Source organism: Macaca mulatta, chromosome 8, assembly GCF_049350105.2.
Source record: "Macaca mulatta isolate MMU2019108-1 chromosome 8, T2T-MMU8v2.0, whole genome shotgun sequence".
Lineage (NCBI taxonomy): Eukaryota > Metazoa > Chordata > Mammalia > Primates > Cercopithecidae > Macaca > Macaca mulatta.
In genome coordinates, this window is record NC_133413.1 from 10,987,674 (window position 1) to 11,015,239 (window position 27,566).

A 27,566-nucleotide genomic window follows, 5' to 3' on the forward strand; every position below is an offset into this window, starting at 1 on the left:
CAAGCTGGCCTTGTCCAAGTCATTCTTTAGGTCTCTCAGCAACCTCCCAGTTTGGGGGAAGGTCTTTCTATTCAATCCAGGTTTTTCTCATACCAGAGGCACAGAATTGAGGCCCACAGGCAAGACCTGTGCACACAGCCCCCGCCCCGCCCTCCCCGGCCCCGGTCCCATTGCTCAGGGTTCCTGGACTCTGTGTGCTGCTGTGGGGAGGGTTAGGGGAGGACAAACACCTGGTTCCCGGAAAACAGCACAGCCGAGTGGGTGCCCCTCCGATATGAACTGGGCTCTGCTCTAGACCACGGTGCAATGAGAGCCCTGTGCAAGGAGGTCGGTCACACTGTTCCCCCACGTCCCCACTAGCCATAGACTGCCACATTGCAGTCAGCAGGATGCCTGTCTAGACAGATGGCTGGGCACCACCCAGACCAAAGGAGCATGGAGTGGAGAGCTCAATAACTCAGCTTGGGAGCCAGAGTGCCTGAGATGGCATCCTGGTCACTTAGCAGCTGTGTGCAAAGCCCTTTCCTCTATGGGCTTTAACTTCCTTACCTGCAAAATGGGGACACTGATAGCACCCACCTCAGGGGACTGTCATGGCAATTAGCTCAAAACTCCACGGGAGGCATTTGAACAGTCTGGCCCAGCACAGGCAGAGTAACTCGGCCAGTATCACCTTTCCTCATGGCAGCATTGCTAGTATCATTTGACTGCTACTGTGACTTGGTTCCCAATGTCCTTGGTCAGGGAATCTATGTCTAAAAGTTTCCCAAAATGATTCTTTTTTAAAAGTTTTTATTTATGTATTTATTTAGAGATGGAGGAGTCTCACTCTTTTGCCCAGGCTGGAGTGCAGTACTACAATCTCGGTTCACTGAAACCTCTGCCTCCCAGGTTCAAGCAATTCTCCTGCCTCAGCCTCCTAAGTAGCTAAGATTATAGATGCATGCCACCATGTCCGGCTAATTTTTGTATTTTTAGTAGAGATGGGGTTTCACCATGTTGGCCAGGCTGGTCTCAATCTCCTGACTTCAGGTGATCCTCCCACCTCGGCCTCTTGAAGTGTTGGGATTAGAGGCATGAGCCACCACGTCTGGCCCTAGATGATTCTTAATGGTAAGGAAGGGTTGTGAACCACTGGTCTACAGCCCTGTAGATCCTTGAGTGGCCAGCTCTCAGCCTGTGCTGTCCTGTGTCCCAGCAGCTGGTGTCCCAGTCACCAGGAGACACATGGTAGCCCCAGACGGCAACGAGGAAGAGGGGCAGGAAATGAGGGGAAGGAAAGGGAGGGAGGAGAGGGAAGGGGAGGAAACAGGAGGGGAGGAAGGAAACAGGAAATGAACCCTTTATGGAGACCTGCAGTAGAGCTGAGGAGGAGTCAGGGGAAGAGAGACACATCAGACCTTTCTTCGCTGTCCAGTAGATGATTCCCTAGTAATAGTCAGCTATCCACTAGCATACAGCACTCACTAAACATCACACATTGTTCTAAGCTCTTGACGTGTATGGACGAAGTTAACCCTCGTAAAAATCCTGAACACGTACTAGTAATATTCCCATTTTTGGAGGCGGAAACAGAGACACAGAGAAGTAGAAAAGCTTGTCCAAAATAATTCAAATATCAAGTGGGGGAGGCTGGACTGGGGCCCAGGCTGATGCTCAGAGATGCAGACGCCTGGAGGAGAGCATTGGTGGGCGCTAAGCAGTCACGCCTGAGCAGTCACACGAACACCAGGACGTCAGATGCACACGGAGGAGGTGGCCACGGTGGATGACTCGTGGGGCGGGGAGGGCATCCCAAGCAAGAGCAGGAATCCAAATGGAAGCAGCAGCTCATCTTTGTTGCTGCAAAGCCACAAAGTGGCTCACGCAACAACTTACCCGTGCACCTGGCTACCATGGGAGCTGCTGAGCTGGCCCGCATAGGGATGGCGCGCCCCTGCTGCAATCCTATGCTACGGGACAGGAACCTCAGACTCTGCCTTCAGACAGTGTCCCGTGCCCCCAAAACTTCTAGATCCACAGACTCATGTCAGCATTGCAGCCACCCTTGGCCACTGGGGTGAATGCTCCTATGTCCACTTCACTGACAGGAAAGCCAAGGCTCAGAGCTCATGAGGGACTGAGACTCACGAGGGACTCAGAGCTCACAAGGGACAAACCTAGCCAGAGGCCAGCAAGCCCTCCTCCCTGCTGCTTCTCCACACCTGTCATCTCTGTCCCCTTCCCTGGGGCCTACAGGAGCCCTTGGCTGGCCACCAGGGCCCCCCATCACTGGTATGACAGCAACCTGGTTTCCCCCACCTTCCCCAGGCCAGGCTAACCCCTCACACCCACCACCAGGTCCTGCTGTCCCCAGCCTCTAGGGCTCGCCCGTCAAGCCCTCTCTGCCCTCAGGGTCGCCCCAGCTCCTGCTGTCCCCAGCCTGCAGTGCCCCAGGCTACCCACAGTCCAAGCCCTGCCTGCTCTCAGGGTCCCCTTGAGTCTTGCTTCCTCCAAGAGGCTTCTCTGAGCTGGGGACCCCAGGAAGAGGCACTGTGCAGGGAGAGAGCCCAGCCAGTGCGATTCTGTGAGACTGACTTTGTCAGAGCAGGGCTCTTCCACTGAGTCACCTCCCCTGGGGCACCCCACAGGGTGGCTCAGAAGAGGACCGATGGTGAAGGGAGTAGGCAGCGTTCAGCAATGGCACAGAGAGGAGATGCAAACAGTGGTGCTCCCTCCACACCCGGCCCTGCCGCCCCGTCTTACTCCACTTGGGATCAGTCCCATGCGGTGCAACACACGAGTGCTCAGTGCTTACAAGTGTGTGCTTAGTAACAGCGGCTCTCCTCTGTAGGTCCCAGGACTGGGCACGTGAGTGAAGTTAATAAAGACATATGGGCCGGAGGAGCCCTTGTGCTGGATCTTCCCACCACTTACGTATCCTTCATCCGGAGGGGGCATCTGTATGGACCCCAGTGCCATTTACCTGCCAATGACCAGTCCCTAGATGGACTCCCACATGCACACTGTGCTCTAACCCTCTGTCCCTAACCACCGAATTCTACAGAAACCTCACTGCAAATCCTAAAGCAGAGGTGGCTACTATGCAGAGAAAGGTATTAGACACAACTAATGCAACCAGAATACTTTACTGTACGGGCCAGCACTGTTTTATTTATTAATTAATAAATACTGACCAAATGCCTGCTAAGCTCCATGCACAGTGCTGAGCACTGTGGACTCCACCGTGACTAATGGAACGATGGTGACAACGAACCACCCTTGTGCCGTGGGAATTGCCTGGAGTCCGAGTCAGGCAAGAAACTGCTCTTTAAAATAAAAAGACTCAACTTAATTTATTTATCCTATAAGCAAGATGGAGGGGAGACGGAGACACAGTAATTTTTTTTCATTAAGTAATAACCATTCTTCAACCTCCCTCATCCTTTCCCTGCCAACCAGACTTATCCGAACCGTTCAACCAAATCAAAGAGCACACAGAATGATCCAGGTGTTTGAAGGGAGAAAGGGGCGAGGGTGGGTGAATAATACCTCCCCTTTTCCCATACGAGATTCAAAGCACTACTTTTCTCTTGCTAATTAACTACAAAGAGGTAAGATGTCAGCTCGATTTCATCTCCAGCTCCTGCGGATAGAAAATGTGATTTCCAACAATGTACTCATTATAAAAAAAAAAAAATCCTAATACATCAAAATTGGATGCCCTGTGGAGTTCATTATAGGATTTGAGGAGTGTCTATACTGTCATTTTATCTTGGCTTTTTTCTTCTTTTGTCTCATTCGTCACATAAAGTGTCCGACGAGAAACGTAAGCTTTAAAAAGCATCCTATTGATTGAAAAGTAGAAAAAAATACTGGTGGAGCAATTGTGAATTTTTTTGTTGGCCCGTCATGGGGAGACACGATGGAGAATTTATGATCCTCTGGTGTATATTTTATACAGACATATCCTTCAGAGATTATGCTCTCAGAGGAGTGCCATAAATATAGCTCACTACTTGATCAAGAAAAGTTCTCAAGAAAGCAGTCAACGGCAACCACTAATTCTTCGTGCACTGGAGGTTTCTAACTGGTACAAAGAAAACCAGTAGGTAGAAGCAGGTAACAAGGATAGCAATGAGCCACTCCCTAGTTTCTGTATCCAACCTGCTGATTACAGAGGCTGGCCTTCGCACTCAGTCCTAACCCTTCAAGCTGGATTTTTCCAGAATAGGAAGGGTATGAAAGGACCCCTGCCCATTTTCTAGATTGGCACCAAACTCCTACTCTGCCATGAAACAGGGAGGGATTATAAGATATGGGCAAAACCCATCTATCAAGCAGGGACCATGGTACCCTTGCAGCCAAGAGAACCAATACAGGTGATTGAATGGCCTTTTAATACCAACAAGGGCATTGCAGACTGAGAAACTATGATTCCTTGATGCTACTGAATTATACCATCAAGTTTAAAAAGAGGTCTATGTGTACCTTGTAGTCAGTGGGCTACACAAGAAGAGTGGTTCACAATTTGACACCTTAGAATTCCTTGTGGAACTCTGAAACATACTCTCACACCTCCCCTGCCACCCCACCAATGGAATTCCGATACAGGAGAGCTGGGGCAGGCCTGGCATATGCATTCTCACAAAGCCCCATGGGTGCTTCTGATGCAAAGTTGGGAAAGGAACCATAAACTTGGGCATTTGATGTATGTGGCTAAACTATGAAGGAGGAAATGGACAGAAGATTTTTTTTTTTTTTAAACAAAGTCTCAGAATTGTAAGGGACCTGAAAGGTCATCTAGCCAAATGGCATACTATATAGTTTAGCCCACTCCGACCTCCACATGACCATTTCAAGACAGGGCACTCTCTACTTCTCAAAGTAGTTCATGCCACTATTGGGATGTCCTAATTGCTAGAAATCCATGCCTTTATTAAGTCAACTTCTGCCCCCTCCTACTCACAGTCCAGGCAGTGCTTCTAGGGACCTGCTCACTCCTCCACGATGGCTTTTAAGAAGGCTGAAGCCATGGGGCACTATGGGCAATTAAATAGCACTGACTTTGGAGTCTGAAGACCTACATTTGAGGGCATAATCTGCTAGAGAAGCCACTTAACTTCTCTTAGCCACAGGCTGCTCATCGATAAAATGGGCATACTAATATCTGTCCCATCAATCTTAGAGGATGGTTAAGAGCAATAACAGCCATAAAGGGGAAAGCACAAAGCACTCTGGGAACTTACCGTGGTAATTAAATCTATGATATTATTGCTAGTTCTTACATCTCCATATACTAATCATGATCAGCCATGGCATTGCAGAACTTCACTATGAGACGCCAGAAGCTTTCAAATGTTTAGGATCTAGGTTAGTATAAACAGAACGACGTGGACTGCTCTCCAAGCAAAGATAGGTTTCTCTGGGTAAGCTGCCAAGGGCAGGTTTTCCTAAAAGTGTCTGTGTTCCACATTAGAGTTAAAAGACAACTAGAGAGGCCCTACAATCATGACAATAGAAGGGGTCTTTGAAATCAAGTCCAATATTTTTTCATATTCTTCAAAAACTATTCTAAACTCTCCATGGGATAGATGAGAAAAGGCATTCCATACCAATTGACAGCACAACAGGGTGACTATAGTCAATAATTTAATTGTACATTTGAAAATAACTAAAAGAAAATAAATGGATTGTCTGTAACACAAAGGATAAATGCTCGAGGGGATGCAGATCCCATTCTCCATGATGTGATTCCTACACACTGTGCATCCTGTATCAAAACAGCTCATGTACCCTATAAATATATATACCCACTACCTTGATACATAATACGCCTATCATCTTGTATACCCCATAAATAGACCTACTATGTACACACAAAAATTAAAAAGAAGGTTGGGCGCAGTGGCTCACGCCTGTAATCCTAGCACTCTGGGAGACGGAGGTGGACAGAGTATGAGGTCAAGAGATCGAGACCACCCTGGCCAACATGGTAAAATCCCGTCTCTACTAAAAATACAAAAATTAGCTGAGCATGGTGGCAGGTGTCTGTAATCCCAGCTACTCCAGAGGCTGAGGCAGAAGAATGGCTTGAACCTGGGAGGCAGAGGTTGCAGTGAGCCGAGATCGTGCCACTGCACTCCAGCCTGGAGACAGAATGATACTCCATCTCAAAAAAAATAAAATAAAAAATAAACATAAATTCAAAAGGAAAAAAGAAAAAAAAAGAAAAAGAAATGGCACTCCTGTTGAAGCTCACCACTTCAAACACTGTGGCTGCTTGCACCATTTTTGCCAGAGAGCTACCTCACGTCATCCAAAGAAAACGAAAATTGCCTATTAGTTTTGCACATTAGCCACATTACAGTTGCTTTTTAAGTGTATATGGTAGTAACATATTCTCCCAACTTGGATGGTAAATTATTTACAAATATCTTACATAGGAATGATGTGGCAGGATTGCCCAGGAAGCATGGATCTAACTATTAATAATAAATGTAAGTATATTTTTAGTCTAAATATTTTTGAAAACAAAGGAACTAAGAACCAAGCCTTCAGATGTGTTTATAACTTACATCCACACTGAAATACTGTCGGTAGTCTGAGGAAAGTCTTGGCCTTGCCTCCTAGACAGTGCCAAAAGCATCAGTTATTTTACACCCTCACCCCCACAAAAAAATCAATCCAACAGCTTTACCTTAAAAGCATGCCAACAAGACAAGCAACTGAGGCTTAGTAACTTTATAAGCGACTATGTAAATACCAAACAGGAACTCTTTAGAATATCTGCACAGCACCAAACCAGCTGATTCTACAAATTGAGTCAAATAGTCTACTTCATGTATTCCCAATAAGGGTGGTGTTACTTCAAGGGAGCAAATATTTGTTCTTGGGGGACAAAAACATCATATGAAAGTGGCTATGGCCTCTAAAGGGCCACAGTACCTAGCCTGGCACATAGTATATCTGTGGTATTAAATTTAATGGAAGGGGGTTGGGGGAGACAATTAAGAGAGAAATGTCTAAAAAGGCTGCTTAGGGTGACTATAATTTTTTAAAGCCTGAAAAACACTAGTCTGATTCAATCCAATATCAGTACAATCAAAATGGTGACCAACCCAACTACAACTTCAGCCTCATTTTCACTTCTGTATGGGGCTCATAATATAACATCACAACCACAGGAGGGATTTGTTCACTAAGTATTTACTAAACCCTAGCATGAGCTCTGAGTACTCTCTGGGATGCAGCCAAAACATGATTAAGACAGGTCCTGACCTCAAAGAGCTCACAGTCTAGGAGGGCAGAGAAACAAGCAAATGGCAACTCCAGGATGAAGCAATTACTGCTAGGAGAAGGGTAGTCTCAGAGTTCACCCGACCCAGCTTGAGAACGCAGGGACAACTTTGCAGAGGGAAGGGTGACTCCAGTACTCTTAACACTAAGCTCTACCATAGTCCCCTTGACCCCTGGGTCTCCCTTACTCTTGGCAACTTCACATCTGTAGGATATCCAGGTCTGAAACAAAAAAGGAGAGCATTCACCTAGACTACATGCCTTTGCCTGTCGTTATTTTAACTTATGAGAGAAACAAAGCCCTGAGCAAAAATTCAGCAGATCAAGATGCTAATAGTAAGCCCATCTCAGGAGAACAGTGTATGTCTCAAAGGGGCTCTCTCAGTAACAAACACCAGAGCCCCAATTCTGGACTTCAGGTAGCTTGTTCTGTATTATTCCGAACTCTGCACTGGACTTTTCCTGACTTGAGATTCCCAGTTACTCTGTAAGCGTAAGATGATGATATCTTAGATTGGTGTAACACTTTTGTAGCTCATATAATGCTTTCATATGCATTAATTGCCTATTAAATCTTCATGGGAACTCCATGATGTCTGTTTCACATTTCAAAGATGAGAAAACTAAGCCTCAATGAGGCCAAATTATTTGCTTAATTCAGGTCATTCAGGGCCCAGTAGGTCTGATTCCATAATTTCATGCTCTCTCCCCATAAACATTGGAGCTAATGGTAACTACTAAATTAATGATACCAATGGCTTCATATAGATGCAGATTAAGCTGTAATTTGATTGATATTGGGAATCTTTTAGCCTTGACTAGTAGATCTCTGATGATAGCCAGTAATTAATGTAGGAGCTCCAAGACATGCCCTGAGGAACACACCAAACGTTTCAACAATGAAGAGCTGGGAAACTGTGCCAAGGGCATTGGCACTGTAGCCAGAATACTTGATTTGGATGAATCACTTAACTTCTCTGAGTCTCGACTTCCTTGTCGGCACAGCAGTTATAATAAAAATGACAAGAAGGCATGCTATAAAGATTACATTATACACGTATGTGAATGCACACACACAGGCTTTAACTATAAAGTGTGGTGATACTTAGTTTCTCTACTCATGCTCTCTGTTCCAGCCTGATAAGGCAGGAATTCAATACATGTGAGCCTTCAAGCTTGGCTGGAAGCCAATGATAGAAAAAATCCAAAGACATGCGATACACTGAGCCTGCTCTTGGGGAACTCACCCAAACATTGAAAACACAGGATAGAAAGTGTTAGGTGCCATGGGAGGGGCACAGACAAGTGCTTTGGTTTAATGGAGACAGTATATCTAACTGGATGTTTGTATTAGTCTGTTTTCGTGCTGCTGATAAAGACATATCCAAGATTGGGCAATTTACAAAATAAAGAGGTTTAATCGTACTTACAGTTCCACATAGCTGGGGAAGCCTCACAATCACAGTGGAAGGCAAGGAGGAGCAAGTCATGTCTTACATGGATGGCATCAGGCAAAGAGAGGAGGGCTTGTGCAGGGAAATTCCCCTTTTAGAACCATCAGATCTCATGAGACTTATTCACTATCATGAGAACAGCACCAGAAAGACCTGTCCCCATGATTCAGTTACCTCCCACAGGGTCCCTCCCACAACACATGGGAATTCAAGATGAGATCTGGCTGGAGACACAGCCAAACCATATGTCAATGTTGAAAAACGGGAACTATTTATAGACACACACAGGTAGAGGTAAGGGTGTTTCAGGTGTTGAAAACGACAAGCACCATAACACAGCAGGAAGACCCTAGAATGGATAGGATGACAGATTAACTGAGCCACACCATTGCTGCTGGCAGACATGATGCCCAATGCCCACAGCATCAGAACCCCACAGCTCCCTCTGGCATGCCTGCACCATGAAGCTCCCTCCAGCTGAGGAGTACCCTTACCCAATTCGTTGTGATTGTTCCCAAACTGGTTTAGGCCAATTGCACTTTGTCTTCTAATTAGAAATTTTAATTAAATGTCACACATTCAGAAATAAAAGCAGAAAAACACAGCTTTGTTTCTATTAAAATTAATTTTTAATTTTGTTTAAAAAAAAACAACTTTCATTCAAGATAACATAGATAAGCTTAGAGGACATTTTACGAAGTGAAACAATCCAGGCACAGGAAGATAAATACCGCATGTTCTCTCCCATACATGGAAGCTAAAAAAGTTGATCTTATAGAAGTATAGAGAGTAGAGTGGTTACTAGAGGCTGGGAAGGAGCAGGGGGAAGGGGATATAGGGAGAGACCGGTTAACAGGTACAAAACACAGTGAGATGGGAAGAATAAGTCCTAGTGCTCTAGAACCCTACAGAATGACTATAATTAACAATTATTTATTATATATTTTCAGACAGCTAGAAGAGCAGCATTTGAGGGTTCCCAACACAAAGAAATGGTAAATGTTTGAGGTGATAGATATGCTAATTATTCTGATTTGATCATTACACATTATATACGTGTATGGAAATATCACCCTGTACTCCATAAATATGTACCATTTTTATGTGTCAACTGAAAATAACAAAACCAAAAAATAAAAAAAAAAAAAGTGAAATGCTTTAGAAAGCTCAATAAAAGAAAGTAGCTAAAAATACTGTCAAATTAAATGCAGGCAAGACTACCCCATAAGATTAGGAAGGGTGGTTGTCAGGGGCTGGGAGAAGCGGGGGATGCAGAATTGGTATTGAACGGTCACAGAGTTTTGGTTTTACAAGATGAAGAGAGCTCTAGTAGTGGATGGTGGTGATGACTGCACGACAAAGTGAATGGGTTCCATACTACTGAACAATATACTTAAAAATGGCTAAGTTGGTAATTTTTATGTTATGTGTATTTTTCCAGCTTTTTTTTTTTTAAAGAAAAAAAGATTGGGGAGGAAGTCATGAAAATCTAGATAAATTCTGTGTTCAAATTGCTATAAAAATGTCTTTAAATTCTCACTAGATTTTAAAGATGCAAAATTAGAGATCATTTGATAATAATAGTGGCGAACAGAGCTTGTTCCGGATGAGGTGCAGCTCTAAGTGGTTTACATATACTAACTCATCTAATTCTCCCACCAAACCAATAAGAGCTATTTTTATTATATCCATTTTACAGATGAGGACAATTAGGCACAGAGAGGTTACATGGCACAGCCACCATCACAACACCACTGAGGGGCAGAGTCAGAACCCAGACCTCCATAACGTAGCTCCAGAATCTTCACTCCTACCTCCACACTCTGCTAAAGAAGGAAGATAAGGAGCTACTCCAAGTAGGCAGGGGACCCTCGGTCAAAGGAGAGACACGAATCCAATGTTTGGTACAATAACGTACATTTAAGTTTGTTTGTTTGTTTTAAAAAAGGTTTCTGTAAACCTTTTCAAAAAATGATTCATTCTATGCTGGGCATGTTGGCTCATGCCTGTAATCGCAGCACTTTGGGAGGCCAAGGCAGGAGGATCACTTGAGGTCAGGAGTTCGAGACCAGCCTGGCTAACATGGTGAAACTCAGTCTCTACTAAAAATACAAAAAAATTAGCTGGGTGTGGTGGCAGGCACCCACGGTCCCAGCTATTCAGGAGACTGAGGCAGGAGAATTGCTTGAACCTGGGAGGCAGAGGTTGCAGTGAGCCGAGATTGCGCCATTGCACTCCATCCTGGGCAACAAGAGTGAAACTCTGTCTCAAAAAAAAAAAAAAAAAAGTAATAATAATAATGATTCATTCTCTCTTTAGTCAGTTTTCCTAATTAACCAATTATCACTCAAGAAAAAGCAGAAAAGCAGTGGCAAGAATGTAAACTAGTACAACCACTATGGAAAACAATGTGGAGATTCCTTAAAAAACTAAAAGTAGAACTACCATTTGATCCAGCAATCCCACTACTGGCTATGTACCCAGAGGAAAAGAAGTCATAATACCAAAAAAGATACTTGCACATGCATGTTTATAGCAGCACAATTCACAATTGCAAAATGTAGAACCAACCCAAATGCCCATCAATGAGTAGATAAAGAAACTGTGAGATATATATATATGATGGAATACTACTCAGCCATAAAAAGGAATGAATTAATGGCATTCGCAGCAACCTGGATGAGATTGGAGACTATTATTCTAAGTGAAGTAACTCAGGAATGGAAAACCAAACATTCTATGTTCTCACTCATAAGTGGGAGCTAAGCTTATGAGGATGCAAAGGCATAAGAATGACAAAATGGACTTTGGGGACTCAGGGGGAAAGAGTAGGAAGGGGGTGAGAGATAAAAGACTACAAATTGGGTTCAGTGTACAGTGCTTGGGTGATGGGTACCACAAAATCTCACAAATCGCCGCTAAAGAATGCACTCATGTAACCAAATACCACCTGTTCCCCAAAAACTTACAGAAATAAAAAATTTTTTAAAAAAAGAAAAGCATTGGATAAGACATTTCTTCTATAGTTCACCCTAACTGGAGCTTGGGATGCTGTTGTGGTATGGGAAAGCAGTAATGTCAGCCCACATTGGCAGTCAACACAAAGCAGCTTTAGTTGCTGGACAGAAGCACAATACTCCTCCTAATAAATATGAAGAGGGTTCTGAAGGCAGCTAAAACTGATGTGCAATTTTTGTATGACAAAATGCAGGATCCATTGTGTGATACTGAAATCTAAGAGATCATCTGAATGCATCTTGCATGGTTTATTGGAGTGGTAACTTCTGCAAGAAACCTTTCCCCAGCAAAGAGAAGGGTGAGTGTGTGTGTGTGTGTGATGTGAATATATGCAATATGATGTGTCTGCACCTATCATCTGAACCGGCTGGGCTTTCAGGAAAGTCTTTTGGGCCAGGTTTAAGGAAGCTCTTGAAGCTAAGAATGGAATTTTCTTCTATCTTCAAAAGCAGTCTGCAACACTGCATTTTCTAAGGGTTAGGACTCGTCTCTAAATTTGGGGTTTTTTTTGTGGAGGGAGGTGGAAGGAGGCTAATTACATGCAAGTCTTTTCCTCAACACAGTACACAGAGGAGAGCTGATGAGAGGTATAAAAGTAACCTGCTTTTCAATGTCTTTGATGGAGAATTCTGAATTCCAGGATCGACAGTACAGATTTGGTGTCAAGAAGGTACATTGATAAGAGTGGAAAGTATATTTTCAACATTACTTAGCAGCCCTGTGTGGGACACTTGGTAGTGATAAGGTCCAGAGGTATACTGAATACAAGGGCATCCCCACTCTTCCTGCTTTATGCTCAGCTCATATCGCCGCCACTGACTGATCAGAGAACAGACGAAAAGGTAATGGTATATTTGCATCAAGCACAGTGCCACTATGGCTGCTCTGTCACCGCAGACTACAGAGACAATAGGGGTGGACACCAAGGGGTCAGAGAATGGACACCTGTCCCCATGTCCCCACAATGTCAACTATGCTGGCAAATATGGCTTCGCTGGGTTTGCAAAATAACAGAAAACATCCGGATCAATGACTTCTGTAGATTTCATCTTGGCAGATATCCATTATGGAGGTCAGTATAAATTATATTTCTGGGCGATCAAAGTAGCTGATGAAAATAAGTTCAAAGTGACTTTCAAAATATAAACTTCAAGCCGCAGATACATTAGTAATGATCTCTGCACTGTGTTCTCCATCTTGGCCCTTCTGCAAATTACAGTCCTACCTTGTCAGGTACTTACTGTAGAGGTTGGTGAGAGGAGAATGTTTATAAAGCCTGTCGGCTTTTGTGGATGAAAGGTTTTTGATTAGTACAAATTATAAATTATTACTATTCATTAGAAAGGACAAATGAATTATTTCAGCTCCCAATGCATCTCTGCCATCCACACACTATTGTACATTGGGGGAGAGTCTGGAAGAACCCACTCTGTTCCCAGCACAGCTATTACACAAAACTATATCCCTCCACCTTCGAAAGAACACTTCAGAGCAGCCTGAAAAACCTGCAAAGTAAGCCCCATATTTCTTTGTCCCTTTATCTAAAAAGCAGGAAAAAAAATATAATTAGAAACGTGGCTAAGAAGCCGTCACTATTGTGCTTGGTGATAAGCTTCAGATGTTTGGATCCCAGCTCGATAATAGCCTTCGTCTTGATCAGCGCCCCTTTACAAAGCAGGCTGCTACTTCACAGACAGGGTGGGGTCAAGGTTTCCGGCACAGAGAACAAAGTAAAATTCCCCACAGAGGAGCCACTCCATAGAACCCGGTCATTGTGTAGATTTGATACCATTTTCCCCTGTAGCACATGCCGGAAATCATCTCTGAAAGACCATTTCTTATGGATAGCATTTTTCTAAGGTGTGTTATATATGGTGTACTGGCTCCTACGTTCACTGCACTTGCATTGTTTCAGGATTCTGATTTTGCAAAATCACACTGTCTAGGTCGGGTGTGCTTGTTAGTAAGCACTGCCGCATTGTCAAGGCTGTGCCATCCTAGTGGGTTTCCAGATAATTACACCTATGAGGGTGAGAACTGGAAAATTATGTTCATGTCAGCCTTCTCCATTCATTTTCATTAAATCAATCCTTTTTGATAAATAAGGCAAACTTTGTTATTCAACATTTCCAATGGTGGGGAGAAGTCCAGGAGAGCGGCAGAGAGGGGGGGTGAGAGAGAGTAAGAATCAGCACAAACAAATTTAAAGTCATTTTGAGCTGTCATAATGTATTGGTGATTTTGGTAGAAAATGCTTTTTTCTTTGGTAACAAGCAGCTTTACTGAGATGAAATTCACATACTATACAATCCACCTATTTAAATATAACTCAGTGGCTTTTAGTATATTCACAGTTGGGTAATCATTACCGCAATCAATTTTAAAACATTTTTTATCACTTCAAAAAGAGACTCCACACACTTTAGCTATCATTCCCAACCCCACCATCTCCCCCGTCCACGCTAATGACTAATGTGTCTGATTTCTGTCTCTACAGCTTTCCCTATTCTGGACATTTCAAATAAATGGAATCATACACTCTATGGTTTTTTGTGAGTGGATTCTTCCATGTAGCACATCTTCAATCCCAACCATGTTATTGTGTGCATGAGTTCATGCTGTTGTATGTGTATACCTTATTTTATTTATCCATTCATACATTGATGGGTGTTTGGATTGTTTCCACTTTATGGCTATTTTGAATAGTCAAATGCTGCTGCTATAAACATTTGTGTACAGGCTTTTGCATGGACACAGGTTGCCATGACTCTTGGGTATATGCCTAAGAAGAGAATTGCTGGGTCACATAGTAACCCTATGTTTAACCTTTTAAGGAACTGCCACACTGGTTTCCAAAGTGACTACACTATTTTCCCTTCATACCGGCAGTGTATGAGGGTTACAAATATTTTTTAAGTTGTCTATCTTAAGACTATTAGACATCCCTATCAAAAAGGTAACTTTAAATATTAAACAACTCAAATGGGAAAAATCACAATTACAATGTTAAAGTCTTTAAAATGAATTATAATGGAAATGCTACCATCAAAACGATTAGGATACAGCAATGGAAATTTATAATTTTAATTATATTATTAGAAAGGAGCAAAAAGTAAAAACAAAAAACAACAAAATAACAAGTTAAAAAGAGAATGACAATGATACAAAGGTATTTGAGGATGGAACTAAAAGAGAGGAGCAAAAATTAATGAAGCATAAAACATTCTATAGAAAGGTTCATGAAGCCAAAAGAGTTGATCGGGGGAAAAAAAAAGAGAAAGCACAAATAAATTATATCACAAATAAAAGGAAGCCATAACTACAGATGCAGTAAAGCTTAAAAAGATAAGAAAAACACTGCAAAAACTTCATGTCAAGAATTTCTTAGAAAAATATAACTTCCCAAAGTTGGCCCACGAAGAAGAAAAAGCAAGGCTGAATTATCTTTAATAATTATTTTTAAAAATGGATTGTAAGTTAAAAAAAAATGTTTTCCAAAAGGAAAGTAACAGGCCTAGTTGTCTTTACAGGTAAATTCAACAGACTATTCAAGAAACATATTTGCCACATTTAATGCAAACTGAGTCACAGATACTTGAAATAGCTCCAGAAGCATACTCAGGATCACATCATACATATATACATATTCATGGCCTATACGAAGTCAGTGATGGCGTAATAGATGCTAAATATAGCACGGGACTCAAAAGAAGAGCAGTATGGACGCTACATTCAGGTGTCAAACATTGTTCAATGGCTCACAAAATATCTTGTGTCCCCTAGGTATTAGTTTCAACCATATGAAACTGTTAATACTGAACCATTTTTTAACGACTTAAATGGCAATTCTGTGCATTTCAACCTTGCCAGGCATGGGGATGCATCGGAGGAAAAAAGCTTTTGATATAATGGGAGAGTCAGAGACATAAACCAGTCATACAGAGAAGGGGTGTGGGGAGTAGGGTGGGAGGATGACACATCGAACTCAAACTTGTAGGATCAGAAAAGGCTGCCCCAAAGATGAGATGCCAAAGGGAGTTGTCATCTCTCACACAAAGTTGAGTTGTCAAAGGGAACTAGCTTTGATATTGCTGATTTCTGAAAACTCTGAGAATGTGTTTCTAAAATGAATGTCCAAACTCCTCCCTACTTTCACCCATTATACATGTCTGGAGAGTCAGCTACTACTCTAAATTAATTTCCTTAGCAGAGTTATGTTGAGTGGCTACATGGAAGACATGCAATGCACACTTTAATCATCACTCCATCCATCAAGGTAAGAATTACATTCCCTACTTTCACTAATGAAGAGACAGAGGCTCCAGCAGATACACAAGCTCACACAGCCATTTAGTAGCAGAGGCTGGTAAAAATTATGGTAGGAAACAGCAAGAAAACAACTGCATGATGCCCAGATAATCAATGACCTAAATGACCTTTGTAAAAATAACTCAACCATCACAGGGCAATTTTTTTTCAATTCTACTGTAAGGCAAAAATCTATTCCAGTTACTAAGCATGCTCAATGAGACTAGCAGAACTGCCCTGACTACCACCTACACGGTGCCAGTGAGACTTACAGCTCCAAAAATCTTTGAAAGACGAGACCAAGCCAGAAGTCAAATTAGTCTGATGGGAATGTAGAGATGCCTAGGTCTTTTGAAATCAACTTTAAAAGACTGCCTAAAACTTCTGAAGTTCAGTAAAGGGTTGTACTCACAAATACTAACCATTTCTGCACTTTCTTCTAGGAGTTACCATGTCATCACAGGGAGGTAGAGCTCTATCTCTCATCTCTAAAAACTCCATCTCCTAGGTTCTCTCGCAGTTAGTGTGGCCATGTGGTTGAGGTCTCCCAAGAATGTAAGCAGACATGAGGTGTGCCATAGCTGAGCCGAGGCCTGCAGGCCATAGGTGTGCCCACTCCATGTGCATCTGATGGACTGGGTATAGATTTCAATGGGGTCATAGGAGATGGCAGAGCAACACAATGAAAGCTGTCTGACCCCCTGAATTGCTACGTGAGGAACGCCACCCACCGAGGTGTGCTTTTGGTTGTTACATGAACAAGAAGTCAACCTGTGCATGTGTGAGTCACAGCGCATTTGCTGGGTCTACTTGTTATAGTAGGTGGTCCAGTCCCACAGTGACAGAACCAGGTCAAGAGCAAGTGTGCTGCCCGTGTTGTAAAGGGATTTAGGGAGCAGATGGCCCAGAGCCCCGAAGGAACTCCAGAACTCCTTCCACTCAAAGTGGCAACTCCACCCCTGCTGTACCCAGCTCTGAAACCCAGGCTCTTCTCAGTCCGGAAGAACCACCACGAATCATTTCTCTAAGTGATAGCTGTAGAATAAATAAATAAATGACTCAAGTGATAATAAAGTATTTAACAAGACAGTGAGCATCAACGTTACGGGAGATATCAAAATACTGGGCAAAATGAAGGGAAAAAATGGAAAGAGGTTTACAACTTGCCCTGCTATAATAATAGGTACTACTCCTACAACTCCTTCATAGGTGTTTTGTATTGCTTATGTAAAGAGTTCTTTTTCTTAATTTGTTTTTAGTGACAAATAAAAATTGTATATATTTATGATGTACAACATGAACTTTTGAAATATGTATACATTGTTGAATGGCCAAATCAAGCTAATAAGCATATGCATTACTTCACACACTTATTATAAAGAGATCTGAATACAAAAAATTGCATGCCAATAAGTAACCAAAGAACCATAAATTAGATAGCCGTTTTATTTTTAAGGAAGATAAGCAATTAAGTATATACAATGATATTGGGTTGAGGCTCTTTGACTTCCAGAAATAATCTGATTTGACCCAAATATCGGTAAATTTTGCCACTTAAACTATCTACTTTCAGAGAAAAAGCAAGGTGACTGTATTGGAACCAGACCCAGTGAAACACACTTTGTAAATGGGGGTGGGAAACATTAGAAGTTGGAAATACAGACTAGAACTAGAAGGGATTTTAGAAAGTTTCCTCCTCAATTTCCTAATTTTAGAAATATGGAAAGAGGCATAAAGAGGCTGAGTAACCTTCCCAAGAAAACACAGCGCTTTGGTGAGAAAAAGTGGAGTAGCTGCAGGGTTACTGACTCCTAGACCTGTGTTCTTTGGCCCTGATAATACAGAAGGAAGATCAGATTTAACCTCAGAAAAATACTTGGACATGTACTTTCATTAGCTAAATTATTGTAAGGAGAGAAAGATATGAGACTTAGATTATTACTGTCTTAAGTTTGCCAGGATAAATTTTATAAGAATAATGTCATTAAGCTTAAAAATTATTAAGGACATTTTAAAAACATGTCCTAATTCCTTCCACTATAATCCAGAGCTGTTATTATTAAAATCTAGGTCTCAAGTAATGAGGTATATACTTTCTTATTTAGAAAAGCTAACAGATTATTTATAATTATCTTAATGGTAATATACATTCAATTACACAGAGAAAAAAAATCAAATCCATTTAATTCTACCTTTCTTCACCCTGAAGGATATTCCTTCCAGATTTCACCAGCTGATAAAATTCAGATGAAAAAAAGATCCTTTCTTTACTACTTAAAGGGAATTATAAATCATATGTAGACCTCGGGGAGATGGGGACAAAGTAGGGGAGGGAGGCAGGATTCATTTGCTTATTAGTTTTCCAAAAAAAAAATTAAGAACAACAAGCAGATCTAAATCTGCCCCCACAACTGAAGCCTCATATCAGTTGCTCCTGAAACATTAAAGACTTCTCTTACAAACTGCAATCAACCTAACTTTCTGTTGTCTTGCAGACACGCATGCTGCTCCAATTGATGAGATGTTATTAATAAAGGACGAGATGGCTACAAATTAAAGCAAGCCCTGCTTAATCACATTAATCCAGAGCAAGTCAAAGGCTTCAATTTTCGAAATAATTTTGGGCTTAATGCCTTGGAGATGGGCAGACTGCTCCATTGAGGCAGCAGCTGGTCCAATTTAAGCTGCATTGTGAGGCCGGAATTGTCAGGTCCTTACAGAAACAAGGAAGCCTGACAGTTTTCAGGATGCAACCAAAACTGCTGAGACAAAGGAAATTGCAAGAAATTGAAAGGGCCCTGTAACAATTACAAGGCAGCCGACTGTTGGGTGGATTATATATGATTAACCAACTCTTGCTGGGTGGCGTGCACTTACTGTGGCCATGTGCTCGGCCACTGAGCCCCAAACAGCTGCTGCAGCAGGCATAGTCACGGAGCCACTGCTGTGGACTGCTGATTAGAAAAAGGTAACATATCTATAAAGAAACAGAGTAGCCACCATCGTGGAGGTCACCCTACAAGTGTCGCCTGTTTCCCCCACAGTGACCACAGCTGCAGTGACCACCAGGAAGCCCAGACATGGAGCGAGAGGCCTGCCCAGGCACCAGTGTGTAAACACTAGCCAGTGTTGGAGCGACGGAAGGGACTTAAACCCCCAGTACCAGAGGACAGGTTTTCAGCAGTGGGATTTCGCTTTTCACGAGCAATTAATGATTTTCTATGCAACAAAACTAAAAAAGTCGGTTAAAAACAAACAAACGAGTTCCAGATTGTGGGTCAAGAGGCTTCATTTCCAACCCTAGATGTGCAACTCTTTGTGTGATGTTGAGGAATCCATGGTAACCTCTGGGCCCTGCTTTTTTCAAGGATTGTACTGAGGTTTCCTGTTTTGTGTCACACAGTTTGTAAGCGACAGAGTCGACCAACTGCAAGTTTCTCATGGCATCTCCTTGTACTTACACATTTCCTAATCCATTGGGAGATGTCATTGCACAGTGGTGAAGGGCACAGACTCAGGTTTGAACGCTGCTTCCACCTCGTGCTATTTACTATGACTATTCCAACTACTTCAAGCAGAACCCGAGAAGGAACTGGACTCTTTGCTACTGATTTCACCAATGAACAGTAAATAGGCTGTCTGGAGGAAATGATTTTTGTGCTTTCATTTCTGTGTGACAACTCCAACTCTTTAAAATTCCCATGTGTCAGAAAAGAAGATGCACCTCGCAAAACAGTAAAATCATACTGTTAACCCTTACACAAGGCTTGAACTAAGGAAACAAAACACGGTGAGTCATAAGAGACCCAGATAATCATTTAAGCTCTTCTGCTTAGAGAGCTGTTCCTTAAGATTTCTGAAACTTCAAACTTGATGGTATGGAATTATCTTGGAATCACTGGGATGAAAACATGTTCTGTTTTCTCATTTCAATGCTTTGGTCATATGTGGTTTTATTCAGTAACTTTGCTCACATTACTCTTATCTTCTTTGTCACATTATGAAAAGTTTCAGAAAAAAGGACACCTGGAATATAAAAGGCAGCAAATAAGAATTATTCTTATATCTAAATTGAATAAAAATAATGCATTTGCATGTAATGTCCTTAATTCCAATATTAATATCATATATAGTCCTTGGAAGCCAACCAACAAACACTGGTCCAATTAGTTTAATTGAGTGAAATAACTTCACTGGGTTTTAAAGCAACTCAAAAGAAGATAGATGAATGGTTGGATGGATGGATAGATGGTTGGCTGGTTGAAGCGGGGGGTGGACGGATGGTTCGTTGGTTGAATAGGTGAGTGGGTGGGTGGGTGGGTGGATGGATGGATGGATGATGGGTGGATGGGTCGATGAATGGTTACATGAGTGGATGGATAGATGGATGGATGATGGGTGGATGGGTCGATGAATGGTTACATGAGTGGATGGATAGATGGCTGAATGGATGATGGTTGGATGCATGGATGGATGAGTGAGTGGGTGGGTGCACAGATGGATGAGTGGATACATGGATAAATGGGTGGATGAGCAGATACATGGGTGGATGGGGAGACAGATGGATAAACAGGCATATGGATAACGCATGGATACCTAAATAAATTGGTAGGCTGACCTCTATATATACAGCACAACTCACTTTAGGTAACACAGCTATGTCTGAAAAGTCCATAACTTCTCCAGATTGGAATGGACCTTGGGAATCACTCACTTCTGCCTCCTATCCCAGTTGAACTTCCACAACATGACTGAGGATCACCCTAGCCTCAGCTTCATCACTCTTAGTGTCAGGATAATGGTGACATTTGGAGATAAGCATCCAAAATTCTCATGGGATGCCAACATCTGCCTTCCCATAACTGTCCCTGGTCTTGTTCCTTCTGAGAAACACATACTAATGATGGCTTCTCTCCCTCAGGTAGCTGTTTTTCAAACATTTGAAAACAATGAACATGCTCCCCTGGCCCACCACACATACCCAAGCCTTTTACAGTGTCTCGAATTTAACTACACTAGCATGTTAGAAGTTTCAGTTTAACAGGAGTGCCAGTTATTAATTAATTCTGCTCCCAAACTACCCTTCTTTCCCTGCTCTGTGATAATAGCACTGGGCCTTGTAAATTGTGTCCTTTGCCAGATGGCTTGATGCTAACCCCTGCCAGTAGAGGGCGCCGGAGGGACATATGAGGAAGAAGTGGTTTCTCCCTTCCTAGTTCCCAGAGGCTTCCTTCACCAGGCCCTTGCAGGGTACAATTCTCTCCTATCCTCACCTCTTACAAAGCAGTTGCCTCTCTCTAGGCTCAGGTAGTCCTCTTAGAGTAGCTGCTACCTCATCCGCAGACAGGAAGCTGCCAAATCCCACTGTTGGCTCGAGGATCATACTGTAAGCCTCCAATTCTCTTCCCCAGGTTCTGCTTGAAGTAACTGGAATAGTTTGTGTTACCTGAAAAGTAGCCCTAACAGTATATTTATCGACTTCAGTTGAGAACACATTCACATAGCCATAATAACATAAACTAGCATAACATAAACAGTGTTGATTTACTGAAAATTTTTGATACAATTATATAGAATGAGAAGAGGTGAGATGGTAGGAGGTTGCATAAGCTAACTTTCTATCATTGATAACTATAATATTAATAATTATCACTGTTATAATGATTATAAAACTTACATGACTCTCATTATATACCAAGTACTTTACGAACAGTAATTCATTTAATCCTTACAAGAATGTTGTGGGATAGAAAATTATTTTCCCCATTTTACAAAAGATGAAATTATGGCACAGCAAAATCAGATAACTTATCCATAGTTGTACAACTATTAGGGGGTAGAAGTAACTAATGTCTAAGTAAGGAATAGAGGTAAAAATGTATTATTTCAAGATATGGATGCTACTAGTAGAAGGAGAAGGTAAAATAATGTGGAATTCTGGGAAGGTTTAATGTGGAATTCCAGGTAGGGTAGAATAAAGACGAAGAATACCATTTTTTATTTTAAATGCTAATCGACTTAAATGCTAATTGATTAAATAACTCACTATAACTTAGACTAAAACAAAATTCAAATAGTTCCTTCTGAATGCTAATTTTATCATATCTGTAATCTCAAAACTGCATGTGAATTGCTTTTGTTTTAAGAATTAACTGAATAACTATTTTGCTGCCTTTACAGGGTCTAGTTTTTCATAGACCATCATTCTTCATGATTGCTTGCTTATACTAACAATCTTAAATCCACCCTCTTACTAGTCATATTTAAATTTAGAACATTAAAACATGATACCTTCTAACTTGTGGAGTTTCTCCTAAATTTGCTACAGATGCTTTCATTCATCCATTCATCCATTCACTTAACAGATATTTACTTGATACCTGTTTTATGCCAGGTCCTAGGCTAGTGTCTAGTGATTGAAAGATGAATGTGACAAAAATTTCTCTGCCTCAAGAAATTTACAACCTAGAATAAAAAATAAACACATAAATCTATATAGTATAGACATTTGGAGGCTTTGCTGTAGAATTTGAGGGTAGTCTTAAAGAGCGAGCAAGAGTGAGGGTTAATTTTATGTGTCAACTTGACTGTGCCAAGACATTTGGCTAAATATTATGCTGGGTGTATCTGTGAGGGTGTTTCTGGATGACATTAGCATTTGAATCCGTACCCCCAGTAAAGCGGTCAGCCCTCCTTGATGTGGATGGTCCTCACCCAGTAAGTTGAAGGCCTGAATAGAACAAAACACTTGAGGAGAAAGGACTCCTCTGGCTTGATGGATTGAGCTGAGATACTGATTTTTTTCCTGCCTTTGAACTCGAACTAAAACATGGGCTCTTCCTGGATCTAAAGGCTGGTGGCATTTGGACTGGAACTATGCCATCAGCTCTCTTGTTCTCCAGCTTAGATCTTGGAACTTGCCACCCTTCATAATCACATGAGCCAATCCTGAGCCAATTCTTTATAATACATCAACCTCTAGATTGATCAATTGATCAACAGATCATCCTATTGCTTTAGTTTTCCTGGAGAATACTAATAAGCCTTTACAAAGAACAAAGTGAAGGGAGTAACTAACCAGATAGAGGAAATAAGCTTTCATAAAGTTTTGGAGGCATGAAGGGAGCCAGCATCTGGTTGGAGAGTAGAAAAGACTGAGGAAAGAAAGGGGCTGAATTGGAGGATTTTTAAAAAAAAAAGAGTACCCGGCCGGGTGCAGTGGCTCACGCCTGTAATCCTAGCACTTTGGGAGGCCGAGGCGTGTGTGTCACCTGAGGTTGGGAGTTCGAGACCAGCCTGACCAACTCTGTCTTTACTAAAAATACAAAATTAGCTGGGCATGGTAGCACAAGACTGTAATCCCAGCTACTTGGGAGACTGAGGCAGGAGAATCACTTGAACCCGGGAGGCTGAGGTTGTGGTGAGCTGAGATCGCGCCACTGCACTCCAGCCTGGGCAACAAGAGCAAAACTCCATCTCGAGAAAAAAAAAAAAAGAGTGCCCATGGAAATTAAATAAATCATTTAATGGAATTCTACAGCAAACTATTTTATAAAAGAAACAGTCCCCTTTGTAATGCAAATTGACTGTCTGATAAATCTGAATTTTTTGTAGAGATAAAACCATTTTTAATTGAATTTATGGGCAGGTGTTTCTTGCATATAAGATGCATAGTAATCTATGCTTCAAATTATGTCACTATTTACTTATATTTTACAGTCTGCATAATTTCTAGAAAGATGTGATAAAGAATTTTTACTACGAAAGTTTTCAAACATACACAAAAGCAAAAGTAATAGTAAAATAAATCCCATTTATCCACCTACTCTCCAGATGCAAGTTACTAACATTTCAACACATGTACTTCAGTCTTTCTTCTTTCTTCCTTTTTCCTTTATTTTACAGTATTTTAAAGCAAATCTCACATCATTTCAGCCCTCAATATTTTTATACATAATTGCTAAATGATATTTTTATACATAACCACAATACCATTATCTCATCCAACAAAATTAACAGTTACTCATTAGCACCATCTAATTCCCACTCCATATTCAAGTTCCCCTTATTATTGTCACCCTAAAAAAGTCTTTTTAGAGTTATTTTTCCCCTAGTCAATTTCCATCCCTTGGTTCACACATCCTATTTGGTCATGTACTTTAAATGTTACATAATTGAGAAGGTCTTCTCCTTTTTTTAAAAAACACATTCATATATTTAAGAAGCCAGATCAGCTGTCCTTAGTGTATCCCAAATTCTGGGTTTGCCTGCTTGCTTCCCCATGGTAGGTATCACGGAAAGTATTTCTTATTCCCCTTGCTTCCTGTAAACTGGATGTTATATGCCATCTGTGTATCATTGATAGATATGGTGACATGTCTTTTCAAATCTGTTGCCCACTTTTAAAAAGCTGTTTACTTCTTACTGAATCTTAAAAATTCTTCATATAAAAACCTGTATTTTTCTTCTATAAAATATTTTTTAAAAAAAAGAAAGAAAGAAGAAAGAACTCAAACATGAGCTTAAAGTTATTTATTGCCAGAACAAAAATGTACACCAGGCAGCTGAGGGTTTGAAATAAAATAAAGCCCTCTTCCAGCAACAAAACGAGCTTCCTGCCAGCTCAGCGCTTCTGGTTTCTGTCGTGGCAAAGCCAAGCTCTGGGGAAGGCGCCTGGCTCCCATTGTGTCGGGGTGCCTCTCTCCTGCGGTGCAAATTCCACACTGCAGTGCCTTCAGCCTGGCTTCAAAACTCTCTTCTCTTGAAGAAAAGCCTGAAGATCTTAGAATCACAACTTTCCTCAATTCTTCATAGGGTCCTATGTGAATGAGCTAATGATGAATATTGCGTCAATACTCCGTATCAATGCTCATGAAATCACAGAACCTCAGGTACATCCACCTGGACAACATTTAATTCCCCTCTCCTGCATCCCTCAATCACGTGTGGAACTCCAGCTGCTCTGACGTGGTTTCAGTGGCCCTGTGCTGGCTCCTGGTGACTTTCCTCCTCTAGCAGTCCTTATGAGCACCCTGGGCATGACTGGTGCCAAGCTGTCAGTCTTTCATCTGCAAAACTCTCTTTCTTTTTATTACTAAACTTGGATTAGAATTTCTATTACACGAATAAGGCAACTAGCAGAAGATAGTTTTTTTTTTTTCCCAATATGCTTCTTCAAAAGCAGACACGCATAATTTCTATGGAAAACGAATAGAAATGTAGCCTTCAACCAAAGGTCATCATGTTGCCTTTCTTTTGTATGGCATTTTGTGGCTCTGTGCATTAACTTGAAACAGAAATAGCTACTAATAGGCAGAACTTTATTTTATTATTTGTAACAGAATCTGGTATATAAGTAAAACTTTCAAAGACAGATATATAAAACAAATTTTTCTGATAATATTCCATTAAGGAAAGACTGAAGCTCCCATGTGAAACTTGACTAAGTTTTTCAGTTCATACGGGAATACATTTATTCTATAGCAACTAAAAAAGATTTTTCCTTCACTGTTCAAACCATGCTATCCATTGCACATTATCTTCTTTGACACTCAGAACAAACCCTCAAGGTAGCTGAGATCATTTTTCCACAGTCACATAGAGAGTAAGCGGTAGCAGCAAAGCTGATGTCCAGATTTTCTGCCTCTGAATCCCACGCTTTTGACACTGTGCCCTGCCGGCTCTCTGTAGGTAACACTTCCCTGTTGTTCACACAAACCTAGCCTGGTGCAGCCAGAAAATTCAAAGAATTAACAGTGTTGCCCCAGCCCTACAGAAGTGATCGAGTAATCAATGGTAACACGGGTTGTTTCTTTCATAAGTAGGCCTATATATCATGACATATTTCTGATTCTGCTATAAGTTCTGTTTCTTTAAGAAATTCCTTTAAGCCTTTATTTTCCCACTGAAGAATAGTTGACAAAGGGATGCGTTACAATGAAACCATTTAAATGATTCAGAAAACTGAGAATGGCTCACTCTGTGGTATCATTTCTTTGAACACAATTGCTGGAGCACAATTGTTTGGATGAATTCTACTCTTGCCCATTATCTGAGCACAACGTGCGGCAGCAAATTGCATTTTGTGGTAACAATCCATCGACATTGGCTAGAACTCTATTTTCAACTGCCAATAAAGGCGTTGGAAAAGCATTCAAACCTGGAGACAAACGACTGCGCAAGGAAACACAGTGCACCTGCAAATGGGTTTGCAGGCTATGCCTTATCTATTCGTAGTCATTGTGTTCCAATCTGCATCTTCTCCAGAAAACTAAAAATAAGCGTCCCACGAGGTGGAAAAAGGTTACCGCTATCAAGTTGTGTTTTAATGGCAAGAAGTTAAATTGTACCTGAATTCCAGAAGGATAACAGGAAATCATTCTCTTCAACAGGTTAGCTCCTCCAGGTGTATGGAGATCCATTTAATGGCGCAGTATGTTCTATTAAGAAAATCAGACTGTAGCCCCGCTCAAAAGAAACCTGGGGCCACAGGGCCATATTGAAATCCCATGATGGGGAAAGAACTCTTTCCCCTCTTCAAAAAATTTCTGAAGCCAGGGTTATTTTTTTTAAAAGTCTTTATGGTGTGAACTTGTTTTATTGTATAGTCAGTCAATTAGCAGCAATTTACTGAGGTCTTACTATGTGCCAGGCACTAGTCTAGATGATGGGGAGAGAAGAGGCAGATGGGAAACAAATCATTAGTGTCAGAAAAGAGAACGAGATGGTGCCGTGAAAATGTATAACGAGTGCCCCACCCTAACCTGGGGAGTAGAAGGTCAGGTGCCATGGAAAGTGAAAGCCTGTAGATGAGTAATGGCTGGAGTAAAAGAGTGTAGTCTCCCCCTTATCTCCTCTACTCTTTTTAGAAATCATTTTTCAGCAACATACTGTCTACCCAAATGTCTGGAGTGCCAATAGAAGCAATTTTATTAGATGAGAATGAAGTGTTCCCATTTTGTTTAAAAGTGAATAAATTGCTTGTTATAGCCAGAACGGTGTGCTGCAATTATTCACACACGTGCCCATCTTCTCTGCTGGGTTATGAATTCCTTCAACACCAGGACTGCCCTGCTCGTCTTCATATGTATTCATTTAGTTGTTTATTCATCAAATGTTTATGAAATGGCACTAGAGTTATAAACATAAATTAGAGGTCTTGGCCCTGAAGAAATTCCTGCTCTCACAGCAGGGAGTAAAACCATCACCGTGACGCAAGAAGTGCAATGAGAGCAAAACACAAGGGAGATGTGGCAACCCCACCTCAGGGTCTGGGACGGGGTTAGGGAAGGTCCCTAGAGAAGATAAAGCCAGTTCTCATAGTGCCTCCCAAATGAACACGTGCAAGTCATTTTTTCCACATAAAATGAAAGAATGCATGACCTTTGGCCCATTATGTACATGGAGAGCGAGTCCTCTCAGTGTATCCACTTGAGTACACCAAAAAGATATTCTTCCCCTCCTGGCAGACAGGGAAACTGGTGTTGGGAGATGCTAAATGACTCATTC

General features: G+C 41.6%; 1 protein-coding gene and 1 long non-coding RNA gene across 16 annotated transcripts in view; both read right to left on the bottom strand.

Moving 5' to 3' along the window:
- The window catches only part of MSRA (methionine sulfoxide reductase A), a 412,022-nt gene that overhangs the window by 180,625 nt on the left and 203,831 nt on the right, over positions 1 to 27,566 (bottom strand). The gene's annotated exons all lie outside the window — the stretch shown is intronic.
- LOC144330695 (uncharacterized) lies at positions 17,491 to 22,523 on the bottom strand. Its single transcript, XR_013397074.1, has 3 exons — positions 22,439 to 22,523; positions 21,332 to 21,517; positions 17,491 to 20,084 (listed from the first exon to the last, which is right to left on the bottom strand). It is a non-coding gene; the product is annotated as an uncharacterized LOC144330695 (long non-coding RNA).